The sequence below is a fragment of the Lynx canadensis genome, chromosome B3 (genome assembly GCF_007474595.2).
Source record: "Lynx canadensis isolate LIC74 chromosome B3, mLynCan4.pri.v2, whole genome shotgun sequence".
NCBI lineage: Eukaryota > Metazoa > Chordata > Mammalia > Carnivora > Felidae > Lynx > Lynx canadensis.
Genome location: NC_044308.2, coordinates 122,474,629 through 122,498,042, shown reverse-complemented (window position 1 = coordinate 122,498,042; position 23,414 = coordinate 122,474,629).

The following is a 23,414-nucleotide window of genomic DNA, read 5'->3' as shown; positions in this document are numbered from 1 at the left end:
AAATACACAAAATAAATTTTTAAAAATTTAAAAAAAAAAAAGGAAGCACATGGGTAGAAGAGCACTGTTTGAGATTCATTCCACAAACATTTCCCAGCTCTGTGCTGGGTGCTAAGGCTAGCCCAAGGGTGAATAAATCCTGACCTGCTCCGAATCAGAAACAGGCTCCATATGTGCAGCACAAAATGGATGCCAATGGTGAGGGACAGAGCAAGAGGAAGTACACACAGGTGGATCTTCCACTGAAAGGAGCTCATAGTTGAGCTGAAGATCGAGTGACAACACCCTTCAGTTGTCAGGAGACAACTAAAGAATGTTTCAGGCAGGAATGAGTCCACAACTTAAATGAGTATGGTGTCAACTGAGAGTAAGTGCTGAGCAGTAGTAGGAGAGGGGTAAATCGCGGCTAGTCATAAAACTGGTGCTTACAGAGATAAGCAGCCCCTGAATTCAGGCTGCTGACTGCAGTCAGAGCAGGCAAGCTAGAGGGGATGCATTTCAGTCACCGTCAAGGTGTTCCCACCGCCCAACACTTATCATGAGCTCCAGTGGTAGCAATGGCTTCTTTGCCTCTTCTATGCAGAAGCAACCCAGAAATTATTTCTGAAATATTAAAGACTCTCAGAAGAGAAGCAGCTGCCAGTCCAATATGAGTACTGTAGTTAATAAATGTAACCATAACAAAAATTAGCAAAGACCACTTACCATATGCCACACGTGGTTTTCAATGTCTTCTTAGTATTGACTCATTTAATCCTCCCAAGAAGCCTGAGATATTATTATTCTATTATTAATTTTTCAGAAGAGGAAATTAGCATAGAAAGGTTAAGAAGCCAGGATGACTCTGAAGAACTTTCTGGCAAATGTGCACTGCTGCCTTTCACAATTCCTTTTCATGCCCTGTAGCAGCTATTTTCCAGCCAGAACTGTAGGTTAAAGGTGCATGTTGTGGCTGTGAGACGTAATAAAACCAAACAACTTAGGGGAGCCTACGTTGCTCTTACTTTTGCCTCATTAGCACAGTTCTAAAGAAATGAGGTAATGGACACAGACCCTGTCCTTGACACTTGTGGGACCACCATGTTAACCTTGACCAGGATGATGAGGTGCCCCACTGCAGGTTTTCTCTTCATATTGCTATATGCCTCCAGCTCATCTCCTTGCCCTTTGGCTCTATCACCTCCTTTTTCACTCAACTGCCCACCACCCCACCCTCCCAGTGTCTTAATCCACAGCCATGTATATCTCACTGTGGTCCTAACTGCTAGAAATTAAATCTGAGTTTGGACACAGGTTGGAAATAGGGCTAGTGATTTTCTTAGCCAGAGAAACAAAGTGGAAAAGGCTACACTTCACCCTAAGGGAAATATTAACTGAACTAGTTTTATCAAAATCTATTTATTCGGTTCTAGTGACATGATTGTTTAAACTGGCTGTAACTGAGCACTTTGTCATCCAAAAGCAGCCAGCAACTACCTTAGGACATCTAAGTAAGTGACACTAACAGATAGCGCCCAGGTGCATATGTGCATGCCAAGAGAGCATGTGGGAATGTGGGCTAATAGTGACAATTGGATTATGCTTGAATCCTCGTATAAACAAGCAGGGTCGCACAGTATACCTGGTCCCCAGCTGACTGGCTGACAGGCTTTGATTTTTAACTGGCTGGCAGTTCCCCCAATACCAGCAAAAACTCAGTTTCCAGGGCAGTCTTTCTCTCTGCAAGACAACCAGTACAAAGGAAAACAAACACCATGGAAGCACTAGGAAAGAGAACCTACAGAAGCTCAGTTTTTAGGGGCTTAGATTCCTCCTCCTATTGCTTGGTGAAGCAGCTTCAGTTCCCAGTTTCTGTCCCCACTAACTTGTGTCCATTTCTGAGTGTATCCTCTGTGATCCAAGAAGGCTTATAGAAAGCCCTAGGTGGGTAAAAGGTACTAATTTAGCAATAGTGACATGTTTCTAGGCCCCAAATGCCACAACTTAACCTTTGACTTTGGCTCCAAACATTAACCACACCCCCCAACACACCAACATCTCTTTGGTGTTCTCCAAGTCAAGGGTTCTTCAAAGTATGTTCCCCACTTCTTCATCACCAAGCAATATTTGAGCCATTCCTACTCTCCAGAGAAATAACAAAGTTTTCTTATCCTTTATGAAAATCCTAGAAATGGTGCTCAGACAAAAGGGAAACAAGGCAAAGGGCAAGCAGGAATCAAATCAAAGATTCATTTCCAAGAAGACCAGCCCATCATTTCCAAGGACAGAGGCCCTGCCCCGGTCTCCTAACCAATCCTCAGTTTTTCAGACTCATTCACCAGTACAGGTGAGCTCTGAGAAAGAACATTCTGTCATAGTGACCCCCCCCCCCCTCAATTGGCTCATAGCACGAGATCTAATCAATCTGATCAATTTAGATGTCCCCAAAGAGCTTATTTAATTCTACCCTAAATCTGTAGAGCTTACCTTTGTATATACTAAATAATTATTATAATTACCTAGAATCCACATGATAATTATGATAAATTATGTGCTGCTTAGGAGACTTAATGTGATTTAACAGAGAAAACCCACTATTTACTTAAATCTGTTGCCAACTTTTGAAGCCATGATAATGTATGCACCCAGACATGATATGTATATGCACTCCACATCCACATAGCTGGCTTAGATGACTCAATCATTGTCTAAAATATTCCTAACTTCCTTATGAACCACCCACAAAAAGCAAAGCACTCTTGCAAAACCAAATCAAACCGAACCACCAGTGTTGCTTGGAAACAATCAAACAAAAGACAGCTGGGCTCCAGAGGTCATACAGTGGCAGTGTCTCACAGGAACATTAAATCAGGAATTGCAAGACTGGGCTGCAGTCACAGTTCTGCTATTATTTACCTGTAGGACAGGAGGCAAGTCATTTAATTTCTCTCTCAGTTTCTGTACACAACGTTAAAGGTTTGTTCTAATGTTTTTTTAAAAAAAATCCACACATAATTCCTCTCCACAGAAATATGCTAAAATATTAACAGTAGTTAATTTCTTCCAGCATTTTCTTCAGGCAATTTTTTTATCTAGAGCCATGTCTGCATCCCCATGCATACCCATATTAGTAGCTATATTCTTGGAACAATATTGTATAAAAAAACATGATTGAATTCTTAGCTGTTTTCTGGCCCTAAACAATTCTGAGTTTCTAAGAATAATGAGAACAATTACCCCACTGTTGGTGTAGGTGGTGGAGTTAAAAGATATGTAGTGAACACCTGCTGACTCAGAATGGTTAGGGAAGGGCTTTTATGGATCATAGGGTATTCCAGATAGCTGAGAGTTGGTCAGCACAGGTGCAAGGTCAAGTGGGCAGAAGAAGCAGGATGAAGAGGATAAGTAGACCAGAGACTAGGGCATCTGAGGGCACTCTGCAAGGAAAGAACCAACACCAAGAGCAAACATGTAGCCTAGAGGGTCAGGTAAAGATGCCAATCAAAATAGCCAAGATGAAAAGTCACAAATCACTCCCAGAATCAGCAAGAGTAGAGAGAACTGGGAAACTATGAAGTCTCTTATACCATTAGTGGGGTCGTTTCAGGCTTTCTGGAGAGCAGTTTGGAAATATCATGAGCCTTAAAAATAAGATTGCCTTTTGACCCACTAAGGGAGATTGCAAATTTGGCCCCAATTGTTCACCCTTCCCTGAATCCATGACTCTGTCCTGTAACTCTGCAGTACCCTCTGTGAATAGGGCAGCATGCCCTGCCCCTTGACATTGGGCTCAGTCACCTTCCTTGCTTTGTGGTGCTAGTAAATGTGATACAAGCAGATACTTGAAAAGCATGTGTAAGAATGAGCTTGCTGTGTCTCCACCAATGACATAAGAACATGCTTGAGCCAGCCTGCTGGAGAATGAGAAACAGAGCCAAGTTCCCCCAGTCACCCCAGCGCTGGCTAGCCTATATCAGCTGACAACCAGCCAATCAATGCCCAGACATGACAGCAAGCCAAGCCAAGATCAGCAGACCCAGCTGGTAGACTCCCAGTCAGCTGACCCCAGTCAGGCGAGCAATAATGCTTACTGTTTATGCCACAAAGCTTTGTTTGTTCTGCAGCATTATTGTAACAACAGACAACTAATACTTCCATCAGCTCCACATCTAAGAATTTGTCCAAAATAAATCATCACAAATATGTACAAAGACCTGGCTGCATGTATGCTTATCACGACATTGTTAATACACCAAAAATATAAAAACTTACAAGAGGATAAGGAGGTATTAATTATATGCTACATCTGTATAATGAAATACCCCCAGCTATTGATTGTTGTAGAGAAGCATTCACTAAGTTGAAAGAGTATTTGCCATGAATTGAATTGATCAAACTGTATGTAAAATGATACCATTTTTATAAATATGTATAATTAGGGGGGGAAAAAAAAGACTGAAACAAACACCAAAATATTAGTAGTTATTTTCTCTGGGTGGTGCATTTATGGGAGATTTTCATATCCTTGATTTCATTTATATGCCACTTCTACAGTAAATATGTGTATCTTTAGAACTGTTTTTTAAAGCGCTGTTGAAATTAAGAAAAGGGCCCTCAGAAGACAAGGCCACTGGTGGTGTTTGTGGAAACATGAGGGAAAAATTGAGATGGGTAAATCTGAACCGATACCAATCAGAAGCCAGTGCTACGTAGACGGTAGAGAAAACGACAAATGCTGGCAGAAGAGGTCTGATCAGGGGGAATGCTGCTCTTTCACCTGACTCTCTCCATTTTCTCTTTAATTTGGGATGGGGAGGAAAAGGACAGCTGCATTATTAATGCATTAATTATGATAATATTCTGTGTGCGACTAATACATGTCAAACCATCCTCATGCCAAATTGAAAACTGACATTTTTACTTCATGAATATTGCTCCATCAGTGACATTTATTGTACGTTCCCAATCTTGCAACAGTGAATGTCAGGTCAACTATCAAGCATTTGCTTTTCTTCCACTTTATTTCCTATTTTAAAGCAGTAGGCTGTCACTGTTAATTGGGATGCAAAGTCAGATCGCACTTGGAGAAATTGAGGCCTCACGCTTCCCAACATCTTGCGTTGGTCCCTGGAAAACTGTACTGCACCAGGGCTGCCTGTCAACCTCTGTCTTCTTCTTTATCCTACTTAAACTTGAAATCACCATCACCACCCCAGCCTGCCCTCTATTTTTTGTTTTATTTTTCTTCAGAACACTCATCACCATCTAGAATACTGAATGTTGATTTTGTTGATTGCCTATCACTCTCCATTAGAATATAAGCTCTCAGAGGGAAGGAATTTTTGTTTTATCCACTACTACCTTCCCAGCACTTCTAATAATCCTAGTACATAGTAAGGGTTCGATAAATACTTGTTCAATGAATGAATACATCACTTTGCATGAATGGGCTTCTTGGAATCCCCAGAGGTAAAGTGTTTCAGCCAAAAATTTCATCCCATTAAAAACCATTCAATGATTTTCTGAATTCCAAGTTATTAGTGACCTACAAAATGGGCTTGTAAAGCTGCATCATTTAGGCACTTGTTTTGCGTCACCCATTTCATGTTCATTCTTGAAAACCCTCAATTGCACTCCCTCTCCCCTGCTATTTGTTTGTTATATGACTTTCCCGTAATCACTCATTGATCACCAATTCCCAAAGGCCATGTTTCCTGGAAATTTTCACCAATTTCCATCTACATAGTCCCCAAAGCAACCAACAAGCATTTGTTCCTGATCTAGCATGTGTTCATCACTGGACTATGGAGGCATAAAGAAGAAAGCACACAGACTGTGATGGCAAAAGTGTATAATATAGTTGGAAGAAAACTTTTGGATGTGACATCACCTGGAAGTTATGCTGTAATTTCAAACTTGCTATGTCCCAAACCTAACTTACTTTATATCTGGCAAACCATCTGCCCTAGCATTTTCCTACGAAAACGGCATGTCAGAGATAACATTAATTATAATAAAAGCACGAGTCATTATTATTTAGTAAATAACATTTTATGAGTGATGACATTATCACAGCAATTACAGAAAAGATAAATTGTGAATTTTTACCAATAAAGAAATCAAAAGGAAAAGTGTTTTGTATGTTTAAGAAATAAAGAATGGGCGTGTGTGAAGATTCAAGTAAACTTGTGTTCAATGAATACACATTAAATAACGACAAATCACAGAAGATCATTCAGCAAACAGTTACTAAGCACGTAAGGTTGAAGGAATTTTGGAGCAAGGAGGGAGATGAAGCTTGGGCTGTACCACTGGATGCCCAGCATGGCTCTAGGAATCACAGAGGACACTCCCTTGCTGCCCCTCCCTCCCGCCTCCTCCCCTTCCCCACTCATGAGGGCTGGGTAGCCACGCGACACCATTTCTACCATTTCAAGGAATAGTATTCTTGCTATCAAAAAGGAATTTTAAAAATAAGCCTATATTTATTTAACGTAAAGAACTGTCCTTTATACTGAAAAAAGTCTTTCTTACATTTCGAAATTAAAATGTCTCTTCTATGATAAGTAGCGATAATAGTTGAATTATTTAAGTGATCCTTAGTTGACAATACCATTTTTAACTTAAAAACATTATTTTTAAACTCAAAAGTGAGACAATCACTACTCTAGACTACCCCTCCCCACCAACAGGGGAATTGTGACCTCAAGATATCTACTAGTGATCTTGAGAGGTGGGTGTGAATGCGCCTGTAACCAAGTCCTGAGACATCATTAAATGTAGAGAGAGAAATTAGAATAGCATCCAAGCAGCAATATGTCTTCTAAGAAGACTGGAAGTCTCCACAGTCTAAATTAATCATGTAAAGTTCTTGGAGTGGCGTGATCCACAAAAGGTTTGGTTTCAGATCTAGATACAGAGGACAGCCCTTTAGGGCCTCTGGGGATGGACAACACCAGAGATCTCCTTGGGTAACCAGCCAGGACCCCTGACATCTCGACATATTGAAGGTGGGAAGGTTTCATTCACAGTGAAGGTAGACCAGACCACCTAGCAGCCATGGAGAAGGCCTGCCACCTTTCACATGTGTGGCTCTCTGGCACAGAGCAGAGCAAGGAAGAGAGAGGGGGCGGGGGAGAGGGAGCCTGGGACTGAGAGACAGAATGAGGGAAGCGACAGGAAAGGAGTGCAGTCAGGCAGCTCAACATCGTGTCAGTAGAAACGCCAGATGTGAACTGTAATTACTTTCCCCCCCAAGTCTGCTCATGTTTTACAAACCAGTACTGACACTTGAACAAAGAGCCTCAAAAAAGCAGGCAGGAGCTAGCTATGTAAATAGCCGGCACTTTGGATCTACCCAAAGCCTTTTTCAAAGAGTGAAGAAGACAGCGATGGCAGCTTCCCGATAAACACACCACGAGGAGCAGGTGCATATAGGTCTGGCAGTGTATAAGTTCACCCAGCATAAGAAACATTTAATTGTGAACCCTTCAGCTCACAGGGTTGGGGAGGTAATAACTCAGTGGGATATTTGTTAGTGAGAGGAAAGAAAAGAGGAGGTTTATAAAAGCAGCCAGGAGCCTTCAGAATATGCCCTGTTCTAGCACAGACTTATCACACGGTTCATTTGGGCCTTCGAGGAATCTCAAGACCAAGAAGCACTTTGCATAGTGTAACTGTGTGTTTGTACAAGATCATGTGGGATTTTTCCCTCTATACCTCTACCCCTTTTAAATAACAAAATCAAAAGAAATGGTATTCTTAAATAACTATCAATGTCTAACATCTAATAAACACTCAACATTTGTAGAGCTGAAAAGACCTGCAGTGGAAAAAACCATAGCCAAGCTGTACTCCACACACAGTCCTATTCAATAACCTCTTATTTCCCCACCGATTCTGAGGTATCTACCTTGCCACCTGCATGGATACTTACCCCCCAAAAGGCAACTAACACTGTACACAAAAACTCAAATTTCATTTTTGTCTTCTAAGTCCAAAGGTAAAATCAGGTCTCCAATCATCAGACTTGGTCAATTTTACCCCCTAAATTATTTCCTCCTCTGTCCTCTCCTCTATATCCTCAATTCTCAGATAACACCCCCTCAGTGGTCTCCCTGCCTTGGGCCACTCCTCCTCTAATCAATGTCCCAGATGGTGTCCAGTTATCTTTACAAGTTTGTCAAATGTCACTTTACTGCTCTAAAAACCATCATTTCTGGGCAAAGTGGGAAAGGATGTGAAGGAAGAGCTTAAGAAGCACACGTTCTGGAAGAGGAGCAGAAATGCCAGAAGGCTGCCAACGGCAAGGGTGATGTCCCAGGGGGAGCCTGACAGGGTCTCGGCTCCTAGCACTGCCTGCCACTACTGGGCCCTAGATGGGCTACTGTTCCCCCACCCCTGCTATCATCAGAACGAACTCTTCCATCTGCCAAGCCTTGGGTTTCAGTAATAAAATGAGGGTCCTGTCTCCCTTTCAGAATCACACCGATGAACTCCACAAACACAGAAAGGGGGCTCAACTACTGGGAGGCTTTTATTAAAAAAATCAAATACAATCATTTAATCAAATTAAGTTACTTTTTGGGGTGCCTGAGTGGCTCAGTCGGTTAGGCGTCAGACTTTGGCTCAGGTCATGATCTCACGGTTTGTGGGTTCGAGCCCCGCGTCGGGCTCTGTGCTGACTGCTTAGAGCCTGGAGCCTGCTTCAGGTTCTGTGTCTCCCTCTCTCTGTCCCTCCCTCACTCTCACTTTGTCTTGCTCTATCTCTCAAAAATAAATATAATAAAAAAATTTTTTTAATTAAGTTACTTTTTGCCTATTTCTCAGAACACAGTGAGCATAGCAAGGATTCACTCCCACTCATTTCTGTTCCTCAGCTCTCAGCACAGCATCTGACCAGACACAGAGAAATGAAGACCCACTGTGTCTTTTTGCCAGGGTTCTAAAAGACAGAATACTGGTGGGATGCTGCTGGAAAACTGCCTAGCCGCCCAGAGTTGCATAATGGGCTTAAACTTAGAACCAAAATTAACCTGACAGAATTCCCTGTATTTCCCATCTGAGCTTCAAGCTGAACCCTAAAAAGCTCTACAGCTTGAAAAACTCCAAATGGGTAGACTGGCTCCAAGAAAAATCATTCCACCATATGCCAGGTGTTCTACATATAGTAAGTAACTCCTTTAATGTTGATAAACATTGTTATGGATGGAATGTCTATATACCCCCCCCCCAAATTCTGATGTTGAAATCCCAACCCCCAACACGATGGTAGTAGGAGGTGGGACATTTAGGAGGGAATAAGGTCATATGAGTAAGCCCTCATTAATGGGATAGTGTCTTATAAAGAGAGACATAAAAGAAATGATTTTTCTCTTGGCCATGTGAGGACACCAGATCTGCCAGCACCTTGATCTTGGACTTCCCAGCCTCAAGAACTGTGAGAAATAAACGTCTGTTGTTTAAGCCATTATGTCTATAGTACTCAGTATGAGCATAAGATGAACCCTTTGAAACAGGTGCTGTCCTCATTTTCAGATGAGGAAACCTACACATGCAGAAGTGGAGAAAGGGCTCTTGCCCTCTGGGCTAATGCTTCTGACACACCACAGACCTGCTGAATCAGAATCTCTGATGGAGGGGCCTAGCAATCTATAGTTTAACAAGCTCTGCTGGTGTTTCTTATGCCCACAAACGTTTGAGAAACTTTTCTCTATACCAGTGTTTCCAGAAGTATGGTACACCTTCCCTCAAGGGTATGACACATTCGCCACATGGACGAACTTTTTTTTTTTAATTTAGCTGTTTTCATTTAAATATATATCAAGTAAAAAAACCTGGCTCACACACTGAACCCATAATTTCAAAGACATACTGCTTAGGAAGATGCTAAATCTACTTAAGTCAAACAAGACAATAAGTATAAAGAAAACCAATACCATTGTGGAAAGTAATAGTAAAAATAGCAAACCCGATCTGTAAATTACTAAAGTTTAGGATATACATCACCCCTCGAGTTCCAGCTATAAAATAGAGACAGGAAGATGAGCCCCACTTCTCACTGGGCTTCTTCCAGGGTCCACCACCCTTTCCAAAATCACCTCTACCTAAAACCTAAACTTAACCCTTTCGATCCTAATTAAGACGGAGAGAAGTTTGTGGTTTTATCTTCTCTGATAGAAGGAAAGCTGAAGAACCCAGACAGAAAGGGACAAGGGAGGAGGAAACACTACAAAAGTGGAAAAGGGCTGAGAACTGGGAAGCCGTAGATCACGAACCCAAGGTCTGCCCTCTTCCCCACTTATGGATCCCAGTGTCACTCACCACCCATCCCTGCGTACTTACCGGCAAAAAGATTTTCAAGCCAGCAACATTAAAATATGAAGGGAAGTCAGGACCCACATCATGATTTTTCTACTACTACTACTATTACTAATACTCGCTTACTATTATTTTTCATAACAAGGCCATTTAAACCCCACTCAATAAGAGGTTTAACAAGCCCATTAAGAACAGGAAACCCATTTCCTGCCTGGCACTGTTCACACACACCACTAGGAGACACTCGCTGGCTGGGGGAGCCCCATTAGTTCTAACCAAGAGTCTTGGCAGGAGCTCATGAAAGGAAAATAAATCCCTCAAGTAGAATTACTGTGTGGTCAGTGAGGTCATAGCTCCTGTCTGGCTGGGCTGACGATCCAGAGATGCACAAGGATCACTCTACAGTTATACTGGAGACAGGGAGGGATCCTTCTGCCCCTCTAGTTTCTGAAGCCAACAAGGCAGTCTACCAGTATGGCCAGCTCTGGGGAAAGCTGAGAGGTACGGAAGGCCAGTGTATTACCTACCTTCCTAGCCACTGTTCCCCCACCCCATAATAGGCCACATTCCCACTCTCACCTGGCTCTTCATACTCTTCTTCTGCCTCTGGGTCACTCAGAGCCCTCGCTCTATGATGGCTTCTTTTGAGCCAGGAGACCACTACTAAACTCATGCATCCACAGCCCCCTTCAGATTCAACTTCCCTCTGTTGCCTTCCCTTGAGAAAGGACTGTGTCTAGCCGATCCAGGAAGCAAAGTCACCAACAGTGTTTGTTGAAAGCATCATCCATGGTGGAAGGCCTCAATATCTCAATGTCGGACCCGGGTAAAGAGAAGTCAGAAGTCACCTCCCTCAGGAACTCAAAGGATCCAAAGCAATGGATCCTTAGTGGATAGATTCCGTAGACCTGTACCCAGCTGACACCATTCAGGAAATATTCTGGTACAAGGGGGAGGGCTCTCTGAATCTTTCTGCCCTCCTCAGGTCAAATCACACATTAGCCAAAACCTGTGGGACTGGTCTGAATTGAGGCTGGTTTCCAGGTAGAGTTCAGCACCTCCCACTCTGAGTGATGCGTTTTTCCCAGCAGAGGGCAGTAGCTGCCAGAGATTGGAGCCACTGGTGTGCAGCCATCTCAAGCTCTGGGTAAAGAGGGAAAGGAAGCAAGGGAAGGAAGGAAGTCAGGGGCAGGGAAGAAGCATGAGAGCTTGCCACTTCATCACTTTGCTGTCAGCTCACACTCGTGCTCCCCACAACCCAATGCTTTCTGGCTTGTCTGCCTCACCCCCAAATGGCCAGTTTGGAAGGCTTTGGGTTATTAATCTGGCCCAGCGAGCACCAACATACTTAAACCTCTTTGCTTTCCCTTACTCAGCTGCTGATGCCACATGGAAAAACTAGAAGAAAAAGGGAAAGAGAGAAAAGTCCCAATGACATTTTAGTCAGAGGTTGTTCTGCTTCCACAGCAGATAATTTGTGCATCAGCTCCCTTTCACTGGCAGAGACATTTACATGAAAACTGGGCTGAGGACCACAGACTCCCTGGGCCTAAGGTCACGTCATTGCTGGGCTGTGGTCAAAGCTGGCAGCAGAGCGAGATCAGTCAAGGGCATCTGGTTTTTAGACTGTCCTTTGGGAGGAAGCAGGCTTAGCAGAGGCTCCCAGGATTACTCAGGAGGGGTGAGTGCCATCAGCAAGTTGGATACACCTGATCACCCCAGACACTGAAAAGGCTTCAGACAGGCAGAACTTTCAAGAAGTGGAGGCAGCAAAATCTGAGTGCTCTGAAATGTTTTAAGGGATAGAACCTGAAATCCAGAATGTTCAAGGCATGTCCAGGGTCAGGTTTTTGCCACAAATGTAGCTTCCCATCTTACCTGACCTAATGATTGTCGCTAAACTTTCAGATGTTATTGCTAGCTTATAATCCTTTCTCCAGTTCATCTACCCGTGGATCAGAGTTCGGACCATAAGGAATCCCAGATTCCTCAGCGTGTCTACTATATGATGCTGAAGACTTCTGTCTGTACAGAGGAAGCCCTCAATAAATATTAGCTGATAGTTACAAGGTGCTGCCTATGATTCCTGACATTCATATAGTATTTTACAATGTCCAAAGTACTTTCACATTAATTATCACATTAGCACCTGCCAGCAATTCTGTAAGGCAGACAGCCACCATTAAATCCATTTTCTAGGCGGGGAAACTGAGGTGTAAAGAGACGAACTGTTAAATGGGAGAGGCAAAACTGAAACTAGTATGAGATTCTACTCTTAGTCTGCTATGGCCTTGAACTTGAGATCATGGCCTAATATTCTCAACGTTTATTTATTTTTGGGACAGAGAGAGACAGAGCATGAACGGGGGAGGGGCAGAGAGAGAGGGAGACACAGAATCGGAAACAGGCTCCAGGCTCTGAGCCATCAGCCCAGAGCCCGACGCGGGGCTCGAACTCACGGACCGCGAGATCGTGACCTGGCTGAAGTCGGACGCTTAACCGACTGCGCCACCCAGGCGCCCCTCATGGCCTAATATTCTGATCCCCTTCATTCTAATGATCAAGACACCTTAACTGTCAGAGCACTAGATGTGCCAAGCTCCGGATGATTTCAAAATTCTCTCACACTAGGAAAGCTCCTCACCTGAACCATCAGCTTCAGGAATTGGGCAAGGGTAGGAGCCTTCACTTCTGAGAGCTCCACTTATAGGAGAAATGGTAAAATGAAAGGCCCTGTTTTATGCAAGTTTATGACTTCCAAACTGAGTAGACTGGCACCAAAAGGCAGGCTTCTTTGGATCCTGGCTCCCATTTACTCCTCGGTCTGACCACTTAATGATATTAACTGAGCACATTCTATGTTCAAAGATCTTGAGGATTCTAAGGGAATAGGAAATAAGCACAAGGCAAAGCTATCCCTGCCTGTAAGGCACTTACAGTCTATTTGGGTAGACAACATATGGACATTCAAAATAGCATACGATAGTACATGCCAAGTACCAAATGAGCAATGATGATAATGAGCACTTTAAACATTCAGATAGGAACAGCACTGAGTGCTAAGGAAGTCAGAGAAGGTTTAACAGAGGCAGTAGATCCTAACCTGATCTCTTAAGAATCAGAAATGTGGAGAAGAGATTTAGTGGAAAGATCCTCAATATGGGGGGAGGCGGAAATTGACTGAGAGCCTACCACTACCACAGCCCCTATGTGCCAAGCACTGTGCTAGCCTGCACAAGAATTGGGCAAAGGGATGTGCAAATCTACTACTAGGGAGACCGTGAAGATCTGCCTGGTGAACAAGTAGTATAAGGACCAGTAACAAGGAAGCTGAAACATGCAGTATTAGGCCAAGGAATAGAGACTTGATTCCAAGGAGGAAATGTAATAATTAAGTTTCTCAACCATTATGCCTCCTAGAGGTGGGGTGGGTGGTGTTCCACTGAGAGATGAAAATGTCCCGCAGGTGGGGATAAGTAACGGTGCCTAGTAAAATACTTGAGAAATGGGGATTCTGATTTCATGCAAACATTCCTCAAAACAAAAGAAGGAACAAGGAGTGGGTGAAGTAAGAGCCCAGTTGTCTCTAGGTAGAAACCATTCTAGAAGACATTCATGAACCTCCAATGAAGAAGATGTGGGGGGCCATTCTTGAAAGAGCTAAGCGTTATAACCTTCACACTAAGGCAAGAATCTAGGGCGGGGGGGAACCAAAGAGGGTGAAGACAAAAGATGTTCACTTAAATCAGCCAGTTACTTGAATTCATGTCTTCTCTCCATTATTGTTATTTTATTATTATTATTATAAGGGAGAAACTGCTATTCACTAGGCCTTTTTCCCCCTTAAGTATTTAAAATGCTGCTGTAACAGTAAATATCACCTCTGGCATATTTGTCCTGGAAGAAAAGAGTGTGATTTGGAATACCTAATTGAAATGTGCTACAGTAGATAAGGCGGCTGCAGAGACTGACATTTAAAGGTAGGAGACACTACGGAAGACATGAAATACTACTGTTGCTGCCTCAAAGGCAAACGCCACTCTCACAGAATGGAAACGTGCTCCAGCTCGGCCTCCCCCTTCCATCCCCCCTCCACAGCCCCAATCCCCAGATCTCTGCTATAGGGATCTAAGCTATCCCAGCTCTGCCATTAGAAACCCACCCTGCTGCCACTGAGTGCCAAGGGACAGGTTAAAAAAAAACAACAACAAAAAAAGAATGCTATCATTCTAGTTCTCTTTGGCTCTTACATACCCATCCCAAAATCCTAGGTCTTATTTCTTGATCATGTGTTCACGGGGAGGTGGATAGGCCAGACATGAAAGGAAAAGATGTCTCAGGATATCTCAATAGGTCTCATTAAAAAACTGCTTCATGCCACTTTGGAAGAAACATGGTAAGAGACTAAAGGTTATATGTGCTCAATGGCCAGCAAGCCCTGTCCATCGCTAATTGGATATCATCATTTCCCAAAGGATAGTTCTAGATAAGGGTCAACTCACCGCTCATTCTCTTCACACAAGCTCCAGAAAAAGACAACTTACCCACTAACAATCAGACCTAGTTCAATTCACATGAACCACATTTTCATCAAAATGATTTCCAACATGTCAATATCCACCTAAGTAGCTGGTTTTCAAAGATGGGTCCCCAACGAACCATGACTCCTAGTATTTAATCCTCTGTGTAGTCTCCTCACCTTGAATTTGGGCTGGCCCTGTCACTCGCTTTCGATTAAAAGAGTATGGTGGAAGTGGCACTGAGTGACTCCTGCAGCTAAGTCATAAGAGGTCTTGTAGTTTCTAGCTGGCTTTCTGAGAATATTTGTTCTTAAGATCCACCCTCTTGGAACCAAGCCACCTAGTTATTACACAAATAACTAGGCTGTAAGAAGCCTAGATCACATGGAGAAGTCACATGTAGGTTCTCTCCAGCTGCATTCCCTCATCAACTGCTACCCAGGCATGTGAACGAGATACCTTTGATGTCCCTGCTGATCAAGACACCAGATGACCATACCAGATAGTTGATATCACATCAAAAAGAAAAACCTTCAACTGATCACGGTCAACCCACAGAATTGTAGTACATAATAAAAAGTTTTAACGCAGTAAGTTTCAAAGCAGTTCGTTTCATTACAATAGGTAATCAGGGACAGAAACTGATTTAAGTAGAGCTGACAAAACAAAACCCATTGTTACCCATTGTTCAACAAGGAACATGAGTGAGAAAGAAGCCTATACTGTTTTCAGATACCCAGATTAGAGTCTTCATTTGTTACTGCAGCATAATCAAGTCTGTGCTGACTAACATAACCACCATAATGCAAGACAGCATCCTGAGAAAGCATAATTCCAATATGTGTTTAATCTTTTAGGGATCCAGCTCTATAAATGAAGTCCTGAAACCTAAATGCAACCACATTTCTGAGTAACTCAGGATGTGACAAGATGAGATTTGCAAGAATCACTTATTCCTTAAAGCCAGAAGTTGTGCGGAATTTCCTCCAGTTTACCCAACTCTCTTCTCCCCAACATTCCCACATAAGGGTGTCACCTGCCTGCATTTCAAGAGCTTTGGTATGTAGAGAAATTCTGGGTGGGGAAGCCAAACTCTACATCAAAGCCTATTCTTCAGGTGCTGAATGTAACCATCAACACAGATGGTTACAATGACCCAGCTCACTCTTAATGAGGCCCTCAGCATGGACTGCCCTAGAGGCCTATGGGCTAGTGAGAGGTCACATCTTAAAAAGCCAGTGAGTACCTTGCCCTGAGGGAAAGGTTATGCTGTATCTTCAACAACAGTTTAATTAGAAAAGTGTTGCTGTTTGTTAAATAAACACTCATGCATTATGAAACATGTCATCCACTCTGCCCAGCAAGGTTGGGAGCTGAGCCTTAGCTGACAGAAAAGTATTTGCTGTCTCTGGGAACTTCCAAGCCAGGATGTTACCGGAGAAGACCATGAGTCCTCTCTGGCATAATTTTCAAGTTGTTGATTTGAGGGAAAAAATCCTATACGTTCAAAGGTCTAGTTTTACCAGAGCAGTTTCATATAGTTCAATGTAAGTAGGTACGTCTGGTTAAAGTAGGGGGGAAATCTTCCAGAAAAGCAGACAGACTGAATCATCCCCACTGGAATAGATAACCCCTGTGCTTGCTCCTCCTAGCCCCAACCCACCCTTTCGCAGCCAACGGTGTCTTACCAGCAGGTATTAACTTCCAGAACTCAGACAATTCATTTTAGCAAACACTTACTGAGGGTCTTGCTACACACAAAGCATTGCAGGACTTGCAAAAGTGAAGAAGAAAAACGTGGTCGACAACCCATAAGATGCTCACTGCAGACAGGTACACAAATAACTACTGCGCAAAGCCAAGCAGTGTCTGAGGTTATAAGAAACCCATAAACCAACTGCGGGGGGAGGGGAGCACTCAAAGGAAAGGCTGCTGTTCCCCTGCACTATGTGCATCCAATCGGCATCCCAAGCTATCCCAAGCCACCTCAATGGCATGCTCAAGTATCCCAAATTGCAGAAGGCTTTTACTTATGATACCATCTTATATATATCAAATGGTAATGATTACAAAAGTGGATAATGTTCCACCGGGCCAAGTCCATTGTACTGGCGCCTATACGACCCTGTACCATATTCTACGGGAGAAGGTGGCGAGGATTGGGAAAGGGAATAGGCAAACCTGTCCTGTTCCAGCAGGCAAGCGGGACGCAGACACCGAAGGACGAGGACGCCGGAGCGCAGGCGCTTTGGGAGGGGCACGTGAACCCGCCTGCCCAGGTGAGTGCGAGCCTCTAGAAGCACGTGCACGCTCCTCACTTCCTGGCCCCTCCCGGCGTGAGCCGCCTGGCCACACCCCTTCCTTCCACTTCCACTTACTCCACCTACTGCAGCTGTGTCTGGAATGTTCCTCCGCTGCCGAGCCCAGAGCTCACGGTCAGGCGCGAGTTCGCCTGCACAGGTGCTGGTAGGACTGGTAGGTCTTGCAGGAGGACAACCCATCTGTGTCACTACCCTAGAGCCCTGACGCCCCTCCAGATCAGGCCTTCTACCACCGAGTTGCCCCTCACCCCCTACTTCCCCCAGCAGTACTGTGCGTCTCCACAGCTCCCCCACCCCCCAATCCTCTGGCGGGATCCTTCTGAGCGACACCATCCTGCAAAGGGCCGGCTCAGGGCTTGTGAGGGTGCCCATCTGCTGGCCCTGAAGCCCGCGAGACCTATGATGTTGTGGCCGCCGGCTGGCAGGCCCCAGGAGCTAGTGCTGTCCAGGCCGGAGGGGCAGGAGCTCTCCATGCTGTGTCCGAGTTCGGCCGGTGCCGCCCAGGGCCCCTTGGCACCCCTGCCGCCCGGGGCCAGGCCATCCTAGAAGAGCTTTTACTTGGGTGCCTGCTGCCTCTGGCACAAACACTGGAATGCGTATGCTGCTTTATGTGCTGTATCTTTTATTCCTGTTTATATTTGATTTTTTCATATATATCCACATGTACTTCTCGAAGAGCGTTACTTGTAATAAATGATTAATGGAGGGGGTGAACAATGCCAAGTATTGCCAAGAATGTGGCACTTTGGAACTTTTTCTTATGCATGGCTAGTGGGAGTTTAAACTGGTACAGCCCTTGTGGAAAGCAGTCTGGAAGCTTTGGGTGTAATTAGGCATGTATATGCCCTATAACCCAGCCCCAAGAAGTTCACTCAGCGCCATGTACCACATTGTTGGTAAAAGCAGAGTTCAAGACTAGAGTAATGGATGTGGAAGACATGGTGGAGGCATATAATGGGACTTTGTGCAGCAGTTACAAAGGAGAAACTAAATGTATAGGTAGCAACATGAAAAAGATCTTAAATACACAGTACTGAAGGAAAAAAATCATATCAAGAGATACAACAAACTACATTAATATAAATTTAAAATGCATAGCAAAATCATATTACATATCTTGCAAGGATATATATATATATATATATATATATATATATATCTGTAATGGGTGTCCCATTACACAGGGAAGGAGACTAGCAAGTATGATTAGGTGTGAAGGAGAAAAAAAAATAAACCCAAGGAGACTTTGCACTACTGGTGATGATGTGTAAACTCTCTTTACCTGAGAAAAAGCATTTTTCTTGATTTGGGTAAAAAATGAGATTTGTGTCCAAACTGAATTCCTCTATCTAGTGTGGTATAGTGGTTTAGGAGGACAGGCACTGATGTCAGAAAGACTTGGTTTTGAATTAGAATCCTATCGCTTATTAACCATGTCTGCAAGGATTAAGAAGGGATAATGTATGTAAAGCACTTAGCACAGTGCCTGCTGCAAAGCCAGCAATGAGTAAATGGTAGCTCTTCATAATAGATAATATATCATTTTTTTCATCTCCCTTCTACTTTAGTCCACACACCTTGAAACATTTCACATGGTAAGAAAATCATCATAAGCTTCTTATTGGCTTATGATTTATACCCTCCCTACATCCAAGAGATTCAGAGGAATTATATATGATTAATCAATAAGAAAAACAGAACAATCAGGGGGAAAAAATAGAGCAGATATCCTCTAAAGGAAGCAGAAAAAGTAAGTATCAGCAGATACCTGAACAGAGCTGGTGACTACACTTGGGCACAGAAGTTGGCCCAATAGCCATGGAAATGAGAGTAGAAAGGGAACTATATTGGCATCATAGTTTTCATTCCATGGCAGCAACACACTCTGCTTATGTTCTTTACCACTTGGTTTTCATGTTGGGAATATTGGATAATGTGGAACACAATACTGGCAACAAGTTTGGCAATGACACACAATGTCTATCTAAACAGGTGCTCATTGTGCACTGAGGGCTGGACATTAAGTTGTTAGGAATGAGGAAGGGGGTGCTCAAGTCATATGTTTGGGTCTCTTGCTTTCTGATAATGTCACTAAGCCCAGGGGAAGAACTTGACGACTCAGGAGGAAATGCCGGTTAATACAACTGTTAGTCTTTCTCACATAGCATAAAAATCAAGTTCCTAAGCTCTGGGGCCAAACCATCTAGGTCCAAATTCTGCTGTGCCATTTACTAGTTCTGTGATCTTGGGGAACTTACTTCTCTATGCCTCAGTTTTCTCATCTGTAAAATGGAGGTCTACATCATAGAGTTCTTCTGGGGATTAAATGAGTATTTTTTTAAGGCACTTAACAGTGCTGCATACATGGTAAACCCTACATGAGCTACATTAGCATGTGTAAAATAAATGAAAAAAGAAATATCAGAAGCCATAAGCAAAGCCTCTGGCAGGTGCTGGATTGTAGTAGATTCTGACTGAATTGTCTAACAAGTACCTGGAGTGTGGATCCTCTTTGATGCTTTGAGTACCAGCTGTGAGGGAGGCAAAGTTGTCTCCTGTGAACAGTTAGATGCTGAGCTTATATTCTCACACAGATAAAATATACTTTTATTTGCCAGGCACTGGAGGGACATGTAAAAAGACAGCAACAACAGTAATCCTGTAGCTTTCATAATAACTGAAGGCCACTTGGTACCTGGCTTTGTGCCAGGACCTTCATGCCTCTTAGTTCTCGTCCTCAAAATACAGTCGGCACTATCATTAGCCCCATTTTACAAACTAGAACACTAGAGCTCAGAGAGGTCGAGTGACTTGTTCAAGGCCACACAGCTTATTAAATGTCAGAGTCACTTTGGCTCAAAACCTGTGCTCTTTCCACTAAATTATACTGTCCCTTCCTTATCCAATTAAATTTGGAAGGGAGATGTCCTAGATGTCTTTTCTTCCCATCATCTGCTAAGGTGAAACTCAATGACCACAGTTCTACTCCTTAGGGTCTTTGAAAATAAATATCAGGCCTTTGTTAACACAGAGAAGCTTAAAGTTGATATATTCCTTTTTTTCTTGTGCAACTTGCATGATGAATGATACTGATATGCAAGGCACACTCCCATGACAAAGAATCTCCAAAGAGCATATCAGAATGCAGGTAGGTGGAAGTGATGTTGTTTTAGCAATAGCTCTGAGCCTAATCTAATTTAAATTTCTAGTAAATCTTTGGCAAATTTTCAGTATATGAATTATTATTTAGTAACATATTACATATGATATGCCTCACAACTGATCATGACACATCAGCATTTCCCAGCACCAACGCTGATATCTGCTAATTTAAGAAGTGCCATTAAAGTCCACCCTCACACATTTCCTTTAGAGTCATAAAATGCAATGCATGATATTACACCTTTTGAGATTTGGCTGTTTTTAAGAACTTCCAGATTAAAATGGAAATGCCATCTATACTATTATTATTTAACAAAGAATAATTTCCAATTTAACCAGCCTTTTGGCATGCATCACAGAATAGACATATGGATTACTGGTGCCAAGCTGAAGAATAAGGAGAAACAGTGGAAACTGTCACTTCCTTTGCATTCTCCTTGGAAAATGGTCCGTACCCACCTAGTCAGGAGCAGTCTGGGCTGACAGAGAGTTTCCAGCCAGTCGGGACAGGGCTGATCCCTAAGGGTAGACACACTGGAGCATTCCCTTTGGGAAGGGAAACTAGAGCTCCTCACAAACAGGATCCCAGTCTCTCACTTCAACATCATGAAAATTTAACATCTTTCCATAGCAGCCAATCGCATTATTCATTTTGTTAAAAAGATAACCTCCAAACTAAAACAACAAAAGAGTAATTAAAGACATAACTTAACCTCTTCTGTTTTCTTCTTAGATAGCATCTTTGTTTGTTTTGCTTGCACAATGTTGTTGGAAAGAATATTCTTCTCTTTCTCAGTGTTCCATCATTGGCTCTTAGTGATATTTCGAGTTTGTATTTTAGCTGCATAATATATACCATATATGTATGTACATATATATGTACAAAATATGTGCAAAATATATGCACATATAAATATATGTGTAAAATATATGCACATACAAAAAGAAATAATCATCATGTTCCATGTAAAGGTAGGGGATTTGGAGCTCAGTCAGATAAAATGATTTGTCCAAGATCATAAGGCATGGTGACTATCCAAGTCAGGGGTTCCCTCCTCTGAGCCACACATCTTTGGACTGGGCAGCTGCGTGACATTTCTCACTCTCCCCTGAACCCTGCTGCACTAGTGGGACAGGATAAAGAATGCTGAGGGATGATATGAGTGTGTTTGCATGGCAAACAACAATAAAAAATAATCTAGAACCAGAATACCTGAGCTCTGGATCTTCTTAGTTGTAAACCTTGGCAAAGTCACCAATTCATTGCATGACTCAATTTTCCCATTTATTAAAGGCTTATCTTAAAAACCCTGCCCTCCCCAGTGTATAAGCACATTGCTACAAAATTATAAATTAAAGCTTTTTGAAAATTGATCCTTACATTGTGATTTATTTTGTGCTTAGTATGCAGGCATGGAACTAACCCCTTTATATCCTTTATCTCCTTAACCCTCACAATGGTCCTTTGAAGTGGATGCTATTAAGGTCCCCTTTTTATAGATGAGGAAATAAAGACACAGATATAGTAGATGACTGCCCAAGAAAACTCAAGTTGGTGAGTGGCAAAGTTGAGGGGTGACCCCCCCCCCCCCCCGCTTTGCTGCTGAGCCCATGATCTTGACTGCTCTATGGTGTGTATATAAGGGACTACATAAGGGATCTGAAAGGACAAATATGTGACTTTGGAAAATGAGATCCAGTGACTTATCTCCCCTCCCCCCACCCAGAAAATAGAGTTAGTTGTTCCAAGTCTGAAAAACATTGGAAGATACTCCCCTGAACCGCCCTTCTTGCTGATCTCAGAAAACTGGCCCATAAAGGCTAAAATGTCAGAGCATTCACCTCCCCCAAGTTCAGGCTTCTGGTGTTCTGAGTGTCCTGCAGGTGAAAAAGATTAATAATCCAAGGTGATGCTTAGGACCTGGAATCACAGACGTGCTGCTCCCAGGTGTAGCCAACTTGCAAGATCCGTGCAGAAGATTTTGTTTGACAAAGCACACAGATGTCATGAGAACTGTACTTTTTCCTTTCCTTGGAAGGCCAGAGTCTGGAGCCTCTGTTCTAAAGGGAGCCCCCTCTAGCCTGTCTGGGCCAGAGGCAGCCTGTCTCCAGCCCTGCCTCTAAGTGGTGAGCCCGGGAGGGCAGCAGTGAGCACAAGGAGCCAGGAGGAAGGGGGCCCAGCAGAAGGCTCCTGCTCCAGCTCGCCCACAAGTAACCACACACCCAGTGGCACCTCACTTGCTCGTTACTGCCAAGCTGAGTAAGTTCAACATCTTCTCCCTCCTTTCTTTGTGTGTGAGCAGCTTGGTCTCCTCCTAATAAGCCCTCCATTAATTAGGAGGAGGTGTCAATGTGCCAACAAAATTAGCAGTTTCAATATCTCCCTAAAGTGTGAGTGTTTTAAAGGAAATGAAGGCTCGGTCACTCCCTGGTTATTTTTACTCTCTGCCACCCACCTGCCTTTTGGGCAATCTGTTCCCATCAGAATACAACTTCATCTCCCTCGACACACTCTTCTCTCTCTGCCTTTCTGATTGTTTTTTTAAAGTGTTATGTCTTTTCCCTCCTCTTTTCAAACCTGAGAAATCCCAACCCCCCAGCACCAGCATTACTGCCTGGTGGAAAGAGTTAATAAGCCAGTTTCTGTGGGCACAGCTAACTGGGGCAGTCATTTGGACAGTGAGTTTAAAGACAAAACTAAATGGGCAATGAAGAAAGAAAATGAGCAAGATTTAAACACACTGGCTGGGACGTGGGGACTGGGGAGGGGTAGAAATACAGAACTTGCGACAAAGCATCTCGGCTCCCTGGACTTACCCAAATTGGAACTTTGTTATCATGAAATCACAAGTGTTCCTCCTCCTCAAAGAAAAAGCACCACTGTCAAGCCTCCAATGAATGGCCTCCCTGGATCTTTTCCTGCAAGTCTAAGAAGGGAGGGGTAGATGGAGCAAGGGGAAGAACAAAATTTCTGGGGCGAAGGTTTGGAGGCAAACACAATGTGGGAAGCACTGAAAAGAGTGGGTCTCAGAATCAGCGGGAACTGTGTAGCAGGGCTCAATGGTCAGTGCTCAGGTGTTTCAAGCAGCAAATAAAATGAAGCCCAGATGGT